The sequence below is a fragment of the Mus musculus genome, chromosome 19 (genome assembly GCF_000001635.26).
Source record: "Mus musculus strain C57BL/6J chromosome 19, GRCm38.p6 C57BL/6J".
In the NCBI taxonomy this organism is placed as follows: Eukaryota; Metazoa; Chordata; class Mammalia; order Rodentia; family Muridae; genus Mus; species Mus musculus.
The window spans coordinates 10,830,423-10,842,543 of NC_000085.6; positions in this window are offsets into that span (position 1 = coordinate 10,830,423).

The following is a 12,121-nucleotide window of genomic DNA, read 5'->3' on the forward strand; positions in this document are numbered from 1 at the left end:
GGACTCTTCTTTTGCGTGTGTGTATCGAGGGGTATGTCAGGTGTGCCGTGTGTAGTGTGTGTGCGTGTATGTGTATATATGTATGTGTGTGAATATGTGTGTGTGTGTGTTCATTCATGTGTGTGTATGTTTGTGAGAGAAAGTATGTGCATGTGTGTGCATGTGTGTGCAAGTGTGTGTGTGAGCATATGGTATGCGTAGTGTATATGCACATGTATGAATGTGTGTATCTATGTGTGTGTATATTTGTGCGTGTGTGTGTGTGTCTGTGTGTGTGTGTATGTAAGTTTGAAGCTGATGTCAGAGTAGTCTTCTTCAATTCAATTGTTCTCTGTTATTTATCGAGGTTGGGTCTCTCACTGTATCTAGAGCTCCTGATTCCACAAGTTTAGCTCGCCAGCTTACGCTGGAGGTCCCCATCTCTGCCTCCTAAGTGCTGGGATCTCAGGAGGCTGCCATACCTGCAGGGCTTTTGTGTAGGTCCTGACAGTCTGAGCTCTGCTTCTCATGCTTCTTTGGCAAACTACTGAACCATTTCCCCAGTCCTGGGGTGCACGTAGCAAGGGCCTAAGCTTTTCCAAAGGAAACCCCAAAGAATAGGGGGTCTCAGAGAAGGACTCCCCCCCACCTCCACGTGCCCCAACCCAGGTGGGAGTTGCACAGAGGTGCCAAAGAATCTGGATCCCATCTTTGAGGACTGCTCGCTGTTTGTGTCCTGGGCAAGAGGGCAAGCGGAGTTTCAGCAGATGGCTGTGCAGGGAGGCTGCTGGGGAAGGAAAAGATTCGGGAGGAAAGGGCTAGAGCGGGAAGGACCAGGCTGCCTAGGCGTGCTGAACCAGGCTAGAAAGTAGACTGTGCATTTAGCTCACCAATGAGCCCCCCCTCGTAACACATAGTAGGTGTTAAATAGGTTTTGTTGAGAGAATGTGGGAATGGATAATTTGTCTCTAAGCAGAACCCTAGAGTCTAGAAAGAGACTGGTTCCAGATTCCAGCCATGCCTCATACAACATTTTTTGGTACTCCACTTCCTCCATTCTAGCTTGTTTTCATTTCTCCACTTGTGTAATGGAGAGGATTTCTCCCACTAGTAGGAGTGTCCCACCAGCTGAGGGGGATATCTGATGTGGCAAATTGGGAAGCCATAGTGAATCAGGCTCCTCCCACAGTGAGACCCCGCCCATCTCAGAGGGAGAGAGGGACAGGACTCTGTCCTGGTACCGGCTGAGGGCGCCCTCTAGTGAAGAGTGTCTGGCAACACAAAGGGCCCCGGGGCATAGGCAGTTTTGTCGGGCTTCCAGATTCCACTCCACTCATCTCTGGAGGCTTGGGAGTGTCACTCCAAGGGAAGAAAAGAGATGAAACAACTTCCCTGCTTTCAAGAAGCATACATTCTCAAGAGTGAGATGGCTCCGTGGGTAAAGGTGCTTGGTGCCAAGTGTGATGGACTGAGTTCAATCCTTGGGACCCACGGACCCATGTCACATGGTAGAAGGAGGAAACTGACTTCTGCAAATCTCCCTCTGACGTCTGACCTCCACACATTCACCCACACAGACACGCACTAAAAAAAAAAAAAAAAAAAAAAAAAAAAATTAGTGGCTCCAAAACCAGAGTGGAAAGGGATTCTTCCCCAAAGACAAAAGAAAAAGACGGAATAGAAAGAAAGGGCTGGTTTCAGTGGCAGAGGGAGGTACAGGGGTAGGTGCTCCTGGTACAGGAACTGGGTACCTCAAGGCAGGACAGCAGAGGGTGAGTGTTATTGTGGCTAGAAGGACCAAGCCACTCATGCTTCGTGGGCGTGAAGCTCAGAGCAGGAAGCTAGAGGATGTGTCCAGTTGGATGCTCAAGTCAGTGAGGTCATTGTTTATTTTTAACTCTTAGAACCAAGACCTTTGGCTCTTGATTTTCAAGGGACACCAGTGGCTCTCTGTACTTGAGTAATGCAGGCATTTTCACTATCTCTCCATGAACTTGGCCCAGCAAAATGACAAAGGAATGGGTTTTAAAGCCCACAGAAGTAGTCCAACTCCGTGCATTGTGTCATGGCATGTGCACACCCCATTCCATGTGTGTGTGTATGTATATATGTGTGTGTGTGTGTGTGTGTATGCATATATACATATACATACATACATACTTACATGCATATTTAAGACAGGGTTGCTGAAGGTGAATCATGATGTGGAATTTAACACCATCATAGCTTCACAGAGACTAACATTGAAACCCAGTCACCCATCCTGTGCTTTAAATATGTCTTTCCCCACTTACAGTTTTGTACTAACATGCATGGGTCATCTGGAACAGACTGGTTCGCCAAATTAAGAATTATTTACCTCTATCAAATATCAATGCACTTTATTGCACAATATCAGGAAATCAAAGTCACTATATCTCTGACCCCGTCCAGGAACTTCAATTGCTGGGAATCTGTCTATATCATGGTGGCAGGGTTTTCTAAAACTCAGAGTTTTCACTTAAAAGCTCCAGTTCCATCAGTAGCAACAACGACCACCAGTTGTTTCCCTTGATGTGACAGGCTTGCTATTTTCCCATTCAAAACACTGCCTGACAGTTTCTTCAGTGTGAACAGTTATGGGTCCAAGTAAATTTAGCATTCTTTTCTTGAAGATTTATCTTATTTTATTATTTGTGTGTGTGAGAGGGGAGGAGAGGGAGGGAAGGAGAGGGAAAGGGAGAGAGAGAGAGGGAGAGAGAGAGAGAGAGAGAGAGAGAGAGAGAGAGAGAGAGAGAAAGAGAAGAGAAGAGAAGCTCATGGGTGCAGGTGCCCTTGAAGGCCTGAAGAAGGCTTTGGATGCCCTAAAGCTAGCTAGAGTTACAGGAAGCCGTGAGTCTCCTGCATGGGTGCTGGGAACTGAATTCCAGTCTTTTGCAAGAGCAACGAGCACTCCTAACCCTCTCAATGTCTTCAGTCCCCAAACATGACATTCTTTAAAAAGAAAAACAAATCCAGACAGTTCAATGGAAAAGTTCCAGAACAGAGAGAGAGTCAGGAGCTTGCCTAGATGTAGCCACTGAGCACAGCATTCTGAAGTGCTTAGTACTTTTATGTCAATTCAATAGAAGCTACAGCCATCTGAGGGGAGGGAGCCTCAGCTGATAAAGATTCCATAAGATTAGGCTGTAGGCAAGCTTGTAGGCCATCTTCTTAATTAGTGAAGTAGGGAAACCTGCCAGTTATGGGTGGTGCCACGCCCTGGGCTGATGGTGCTGGGTTCTATAAGAAAGCAGGCTGAGCAAGTCAGCAAGCAGTACTCCTTCATGGCCTTTGCACCAGCTCCTGTTGCCAGGCTCCTACTTGTCTTAAGTGCCTGCCTTGGCTTCCCTCCATGGACTGTGACTCAGAATATATGAGCCAAATAAACCATTTCCTCCCCAAGCTGATTTTGGTCAGGGTTTCATCACAGCAGTAGAAACCCTAACTACGACAAGCTTCTTCCCATTTTGCTACATGGAATGTATGTAAAGATGTGTGCCCATGACCTGCAATTACTGTGTGTAGTTGAATATGTTTGCCCCCCCTCTTTCTCTATCTCCTTCTCCCTCCCGCCCTATGCCTCTCTCTGTGGGTGTGTCTGTCTGTTGTCTGTCTGTCTGTCTATCTAAGAAGTAAGGTCAATATCAGGTGTCTTCCCCAATCTCTCTCCACCTTATTTTCCTAGACTAAAGATCTCTCACTAAACCCAGAGCTCACCAATTCTGCGAGCCTGACTGACCAACAAGCCCCGAGGTTCCTGTCTCTGCTTCCCCAGCTCTGGAAATAAGGCAGCATGGTCCCATACCCACTTGTATGTGGTTTCTGAGGATTCTGGGAGCGTTTCACCCACCCAGAGGCCTCCCTGGGCTCTGGGATGTGGCTTCCTAAATGAATAACACTATTTCCCTGAGGACATCAAGTAAACCCAGCTGTCACCCCTGTTTTCTCACTCTGTGTAGGAATGTTTAATCCAATGGCTACTGGGATTTTTTTTTTTTTTGAGATTCCCGTATTTATGACTCTGTGATAATCAAAGCCTCGTAGCCACAACACAGTGAACGCTGGGAAATTAGGGGCAATGTCATCACCAATGTACTTAGAAAATGCTTTAATTTATGACTTTTTTTTGTTCTGTAACTATAAACATTTTCATAGAACTGTTTCCCAGTTGAAACTTGTTATTTGAGGTGACTTGAATCCATATTCCCTACCGTGGTCAATAAAATTCAGTTTAAGAATAAACTATCTTGACCAGGCGTTAGTGGTGCACGCCTTTAATCCCAGCACTCTGGAGGCAGAAGCAGGCATATCTCTGAGTTTGAAACCAGCCTGGTCTACAGAAGAGTGAGTTCTAGAACAACCAGGGATACACAGAGAAACCCTGTCTCAAAACACACACACACACACACACACACACACACAGAGAGAGAGAGAGAAAGAGAGAGAGACAGACAGACAGACAGACAGACAGAGATAGAGACAGAGACAGAGAATGCATGCTATGTTTTGCAAGTATGAGCAATCAGAGTTTGGATCCCCAGAACCCACTATAAATGTCAGTTGGTGGTGGCAGCCTGCTTGTAATTTCAGCTTTAGCAGGCAGACTCATAAGACCTCAGAGCAATCTGGCTACTAAGAGGAGCCATATTGGTGAGCTCTGGGTTTGATTGAGAGACCCTGCCTCAGTGAATAAGAACCATGGAAAATGCCTCCCAACACCAACCTTAAACCTCTATGTGCATGAACATTATCCCCCAATATGTCCCCCTATACATGCCTACAGGCATCCATAATACACACACTCACAGAAGAAGGAAATAATACATTTCCTCTTATACCCATTGAGGACACAGCTGTGTTTTGCACTAAGTCTGCACATGGAGTCACCATCACCCATGCCCATGGTTCCCTGTAACTTCCCATCTGGGCATTTGAACCTTAGATCACAACTCCAATGGTGAGGCCACACCTAGTGATGCCCTAAGCCTTCCACAGCCATCCCCTAGATCAGTGGTTCTCACCCCCTGGGTCACGACTTCTCTGGAGGCTGAATGACCCTTTTACAGGGGTCTGTCTCCTTATACCACATAGGAAAACACAGATATTCACATTACAACTTATAACGGTAACAAAATTACGGTTGTGAACTAGCAACAAAAATAATTTTATGGTTGGAGGTCACCATAACATGAAGAGCTGTATTAAAGGGTAGCAGCATTAGGAAGGCTGAGAACCAATGACCTAGGTTTCTATGACAAATGACCACAGACTTGATTTCAAACAGCAGAAGTTTATAGGCATCATTCTGCAGATATTTATCTACTCTGTCCACTTAGCTACGGGAGAATGACTTCTGCCTCCTGGAATGTTGTCCCTGGAGGCATTTTCAAAGATCACAACAATCTTCTGTGCTGTTGAATATCCCCCTGGATCCACCCAGCTCCTGGAGCTGTTGAAAGGCAGTGTCAACTTTAAGAGGTGGAGCTTGAGGCAGACAGAGGTAAGAATCACCATGATAACAGACCTCTGGGCGTGGTTGGGAGGGTGTTTCCAGAAAGGTTTAACTGAGCAGGAAAGGCCCACTCCGAATGGGCATCAATACTATTCCTTAGGCTAGTGTCTAGAACTGAATAATAATATAAATAAATAAATAAATAAATAAATAAAAGGAAAAAGGAGCTGAGCACCAGCTTGCTTCTGTCTGCTTCTTGACTGCAGACAGAAAGTAACCAGCAGTAACCAGCTGTCACTTTCCTGTCACCTTGTCTTCTTGTCATGGTAGAGTGTAGACAGTACCCTCAAATCACAAACCAAAACAACCCCTTCTGTAAGTTGCTTTTATTGGGTGTTTTGTCAACAGCAATAATAAAAGAAGCTGATACAGAGGTCTTCTGGTCATAAGGAGTGTCCTTGACAGGGGACTGTCTTATCTTAGCTTAAATGTTTATGTGACACTGCCTAGAGTCCCTGAGAAGGGATTCTCAATTGATGAATTGCCTAGATCAGATTGCGGTCTCCAAGTCTGTAGGAGACTGTCTTGATTGTGAATTGATGGAGCAGGGCCCAGCCCACTGTGGGTAGCACCATTCCCTGGAAAGGTGGTCCTGGGCTGTATGAGAAAAATACTTTTCTACCGTCTTCCATAACTTCTTTGTCTTTTTGCCTATATCCTGTCTTTCTTTGCCATCTAATGTTACCATTTCTTGATCTCCACTCTTATGTTACACTCTTATAGCTTATATACATATGAATATGAATTATAGGCAAAGATCCACATATGAGGGAGAACATGTGTTTTTTTTTTCCTTCCTGAGTTAAGGTGACCTCACTTAATATTATACTTTCTAAGTCTACCCATTTTCCTGAAAGTTTCATGACTTTTTTTTTTGAAGCTGAATAACTTTCCATTTCATGTGCACACCATTTTTCATTATCCATTGGACTGTTGAAAGACACCTAGGTTGGTTCCATTTTCTTGCCTTCAGAAACAGAGCATCAATAAAAATGGCTGTTGGTATTCTGTCTGGACTCCACCCACACAGTTACCTGGCAACAGCCAGGTATGTTCCTCCCCACAGTTACCTGGCAATAGCCAGGTAGGCCTGGTACTATAAGAGGGGCTGCTTACCCCCTCCTCTCTCTCTTACTCCTGCTTCTCTCCCTTGCCTCTTGCCCCCTTGTTTCCCCTTGCCCCCCATCTCTCCCCATTCCCTCCCCCCCCCCTTCCACGTGGTCATGGCCGGCCTCTACTTCTCTACTCTCTCCTCCTCTCTGCCTGTCTTTGCCTCTGCTACTCTCTTAACTCTCCTCCCCATGTTCTAAATAAACTCTATTCTATACTATGCTACTGTGTGTCTGGTCCCTCAGGGGGAAGGGATGGGCCCACTGAGGCATCCCCTTCCCCCCACACCCTGCCAGAATATATTCTTACAGCTCTTTCTCTTCTTACGATCACAACAATGGGTGAGCAAATATCTCTAATAGGTTATGGAGATCTCTGTGTGCATGCCCAGCAGGGCAATAGCGGGGCTATATGGCAGTTCTTTTCATTTTCTGTCCAAACTGATCCCCACAATGGCTCCATCCATCACTTTGCATTCTCACCAACAGTGGGTAAGGTTTCTTTTCTCTCCACATCCTCTTCAGCAATTTGACAGATTTCTTGTTGACAGCCATCTGATTGGGGTGAATGGTATTTCAAGGTGGTTTAATTTGTGTTTATCTGATGACTGGGAGTGTAGAACACTTCCCAAAACAGTTATTGGCTATCCATGTTTCTTCCTTTGAAAACTGTTCACTTCACTAGTTCACTTAATGATTAGAAGTTTTATCTTAGTATATTGATTTCTGCAGTTCTTTGTAAATTCTGAGTATCAGACCCTGAAGTGCAGTTCGTAAAGATTTTCTCCCATTCCTTGGGCTGTCTGTTTGCTCTGTCGATGGCTTCCTTTGCTGTGCACAGAGACTTTTTAACTTTGAGTGGTGACGTCTGTTGGTGCTTCAGGCTGGCTGCTGTGCTATTGATGTTCTGTTCAGAAAGGTCTTGCCTACCCCAATGTCTCAAAAATGCTTCCTATGTTTTCATCTAGAAGTGTGAGCATTTGGGGATTTAGATTAATATCTTCAATCCATTTCTGACTGAGTTTTATATAAGACATAAACTTTGAATCTAATTTCATTATTCTGTAGGTGAATATCAACTCTGTCATAGTAAGATTTTGTTGATAAGTGGCATAATAATGTAACTGATATCCAAAGTGTAAAACCCTAAGAGAAAGTCCATTGCCTCAAAAGTCATTCCGGCTGTATAGAAGCTAGAGTTTGAGATGAACTGTTCTAGTTTAATTTCTTGAACTGTGGCAAAATACCACCCCCAAAAAAGCAGTTTAGGGGACAAAAACAATTTTGGGGGCTCACAATTCCACATTACAATCTATCATAGCAGAGAGCTCACAGTGGCTGGAGCACAAAGCAGGTATTCATACCATATCCACAGTCAAGAGCAGAGAAAGATGGATAGATTGAGGCTTGCTTGCTTGCTTGCTTAATTGTTCAGCTTGGTTTCTCTATTCTTATGGGGTTCGGGACACCCAGCCTAGGAAACAGTACCACCCACAATGAACTGGAAGTTCCCACACTGTTTAACTTGCAAGATAATCGCACAGAAATGCCTGCAGGCCAACCCTTTGTAGACACTCCCTTACAGAGACTCTTTCCCCAGGTGATTCAAGTCTTGTCAAGTTGACACAGGTAACCATCACACTAATTACGGTATAGACACTTATTGGCCCTTTATTACATGGCAGCCACAGGACTAGGATATCTCATGTGGATGCTTACAAAGAATTCTACTGTAAGTATGGTTCGCCTATAGTTTTCAGATAATAAGCGTAAAGGATTGACCGTAAGGGCTGGAGAGATGGCTCAGCGGTTAAGAGCACTGACTACTCTTCCAGAGATCCTGAGTTTAATTTCTAGTAACCACATGGTGGCTCACAACCATCTGTAATGGGATTCAACGCCCTCTTCTGGTGTGTCTGAAGACAGCTATAGTACACTGTACTCATATACATAAAATAAATAAATCTTTTTTAAAAAAAGAAAAGGATCAATCATAAAGGGTTCTGACTGTGTCTGTTTTCATGTTAGTCAACTCCAGAGTTTGTTGTCTTGGAGAGGATGTGGCTACCATTGCTGGGCGTGTCGCTAGGTGCTGAAGCACAGAAAAGAAAACGTAACCCCTGCTCCCCAAAGTCTCTAACCCCCTGGAGAGACAGACAGATGAACAGATAGCATGACATGAGTCAGCACGGGCGCTCTGAGGGGTAACCCGACCTCCCTGGAGAAATTAGGGGAGACGTTTTTTAAAAGGTGACTACTGGGTCAAGTCCTGGGGGACCACAGTAATGAGTCATGGAAAGTTCTAGGCTTGAAGAACAGCGTGGGTCAAGATGCAGATGAATTGGAGCTGGAAGCTGGGTAGAGGGCAGAGTGAGCCACGAAGTGTACAAAGAGTAGAGGAAGAGATGAAGTTCTGGGTGGGCACGGGAGGTTCTCACCAAGGTTGAACAATGGAGTTCTGACTAGTCCAAACACCAGAGAGGAACCTGAGGCTCTGCCATCAGCTCTCATTCCACTCATTCGAGGCCTCTGGTTCTCCTAGTGGTGGGGGCAAGGGAGTAAAACCTAGTCTCTGAAGCTTGTCTCCTGTGGCAACAGTCAAGAACTTGCACCCAACCCCTTAAGAGTGGGCGTGTTCACTCCCTTCCCTTCCCTTTATACCGCAGGAACTGGGGACCTTCACGCCTCAGGCTGGTGAGAGCTGGAGTTGCAGGGGTGCACCATCATGCCCAGCACCACTGTTTAATTTGTCTGCAGAAGAGAAAACGCCCTCTTCCTGGATCCCTGAAGATGACTGGCATCAAGTGAGTGATATCACTTTGTCTTCTGGATCAGCATTTGTCATCTCTGCCTACCTCCATGGCTAATGAAGGAAGGAGCTGGGTCTTATGTGACCTGAGCTTCATTGCCACGTCTTAGTGTCAGAGGATCCTGAAACATCCTCCAAGAGAAGAGGTGAGTTGTTGGGAACGGCCTCTTCTGTCCCTGTCTCTGCCTTTTTGTTTCTTTCTTTGTTTCTTTCTTTCTTTGTTTCTTTCTTTCTTTGTTTCTCTCTTTCTTTGTTTCTTTCTTTCTTTGTTTCTTTCTTTCTTTGTTTCTTTCTTTCTTTTTTCTTTACTCTTGCTATGTAGCCAAGTTGGTTCTGAGCGCATAGAGATCTACCTGCCTCTGTCTCTGCCTCCTGAATTCTGGGGTTAGAAGTATGTGCCTCCATTCCTGGCCTTGCCTCTCTGTCTATCTTAGTCAGATTATATTATCCCTCTCTACAGTGAACCATATGCCCCCGTGGATTCTTTTTCTCTGTCACAGCTGGGCTTCTTCTTCCCTGATATAAAATGTTAAAAACTGGGATGAAAGGGCTGGAGAGATGGTTCTGAAATTTAAAGTCCTGGCTGCTTTGCTAGAGAAAAGGTTTGGTTTGGTTTCCAGCAGCCACATGATAGCTCACAACTGTCTCTTACTCTAATTCCAGTGGATCTGATGCCCTCTTCAGACCCCAGAGAGGACCAGGCACTCATGTGGTATACATATATATACATACATACTTACGTGTAAAACATTCACACACATAAAACAGAAATAAATGCATCTTTAAAAATAAAAGAATGAATAAAAAACAGGCTTGGCGTGTAGCTCAATTTGTAGAGTGGAGGCCTAGCATGCCCAAGGTCCAGAGTTTAATGACCAGCACCACATATATTGGGCATGGTGACACACACCTATAGTCCTAGTACTCTAGAGGTGGAAATGGAAAGATCAGACGTGCAAGATCATCCTTGGCTACATCGTGTGAGTTACAAGCCAACCTGGCCTACATTAAGACCTTGCCTCAAAAACCAAACAAACAGGGCCAGAGTGAGCCTCGCTGGAGTGAGTGGACAGGAGCTAGCAAAGGTCCTGAGTTCAACTCCCAGTAACCACATGGTGGCTCACAACCATCTGTACAGCTACAGTGTACTCACATACATTAAACAAACAAACAAACAAACAAATATTTTTTTAAAAAAAACAAGCAAACGGAGAGTTGAGAGTTAAGAGCACTGACTGATCTTCCAAAGAATTCAGTTCAATTCCCAGCAGCCATATGACAGTTCACAGCTATCTGTAACTCCAGTTCCAGGGGATCTGCAACCCTCACACAGACATACATGCAGGCAAAACACTAATACACATAAAATAAAAATAAAAAATAAATATATATGCAAATAAAATAATAAAAATTACACATACACGTTTAAAACCCATGTGTTTGATGGTGACTCTGGCTTTTTAGCAAAGGTGTTTATTTTAGTTTTTAGCTTTCTGATGTTGTTCTTGCTGCTGCTTAAACCACTCTCATTCTCTGTCATTTATTCAACCAATATTTAATGAATGGCTGCCATTGCTAAGCACTGGGAAGTACTAGGAATGTTCTCAAATGTGCCTGCCTCAATAGTGAGCCCTTTCCCACCATGGGGTAGAGCATAAAACAGTAACTAAGCCACCAAGGTTGAGCTGAGATAGTGTGACCTGCTGCGTGTGATGGTGAAAATCCAACTGGGCAGTTGCTAACCTCAGAGCATCTGGGAAGGCCCCTGGGAGAGAGATCTTTCCACCTAAATAAAGAGAAAGTAGCCTCACGAAGGGCTTGAGGAAGAGCCTGTCTGGACAAGAGACAGCAGAGCAAGTCACTGAGCCAGCCTGGGAGGCGAGCAGAAAGATCAGCAGACCACACTAAGTGGGTTGCGATGAGGTCAGCGCCCTTTAAACATTTAGGTCAAGAAGTGGCTGACTCTTCTTTATTTTCCTGTAGGGCACCAGGGGATCTGAGTAAGGGGTGGCTGTGATTTAGTCTGAGGTCAGTGCCCCTGTCAATCTTGTGGCTCCCATATGGCGCCACTTCCTTCCCCTCTACTGCTTTTGCAATGCAACGTTCATGTCAGCACTTCTTTTGACATAGGCTGTTGTGGGCCCTGAGGCTCAGATACCAGGATCCAGTCACTTCTCACCTCCTTTCCCCACCCCTACTGGGCTTTGTCTCTGCATCTGTGAAGGGACACCTGGGCCTACCAAATGCTCCATGTGGCCTTCACAGATCCAATGGACTGGTCTCAGCGTCACCACCCCATGTTAGTGCTGAAGGAGCCTGAAACTCCTCCACACGTGGCTCCCTGGGCAGAAGATGCCTCTCAGTGTCTGCCTGCCTCATCCAAAGTCCCCAGCTACGGAGACGATCAAACTCGAGCGGAGAAGGATGCTTTAGGGTGGAAAGGGAAATGGGTTGGAGTGAAACTGAAAGGAAGGCTCCCTTCCTGGCCCCCGGAAAGCCTGCAGACGGGCTAAGAGGGCAGGCAACAGTCCAGGAGAAGGGAGATTTTTAGAAAGCTGGATGAGAAGGGACCCTGTGACCCACAGACTTTCATTTCTCCTAAATACCGGGTGACGTAGGCAGCCACAGGGCCAGTAAAAAGGGGAAGCCCAGGGTTTCTTAAGAAGCAGAAAAAGGGACAGAGGCTAAGCT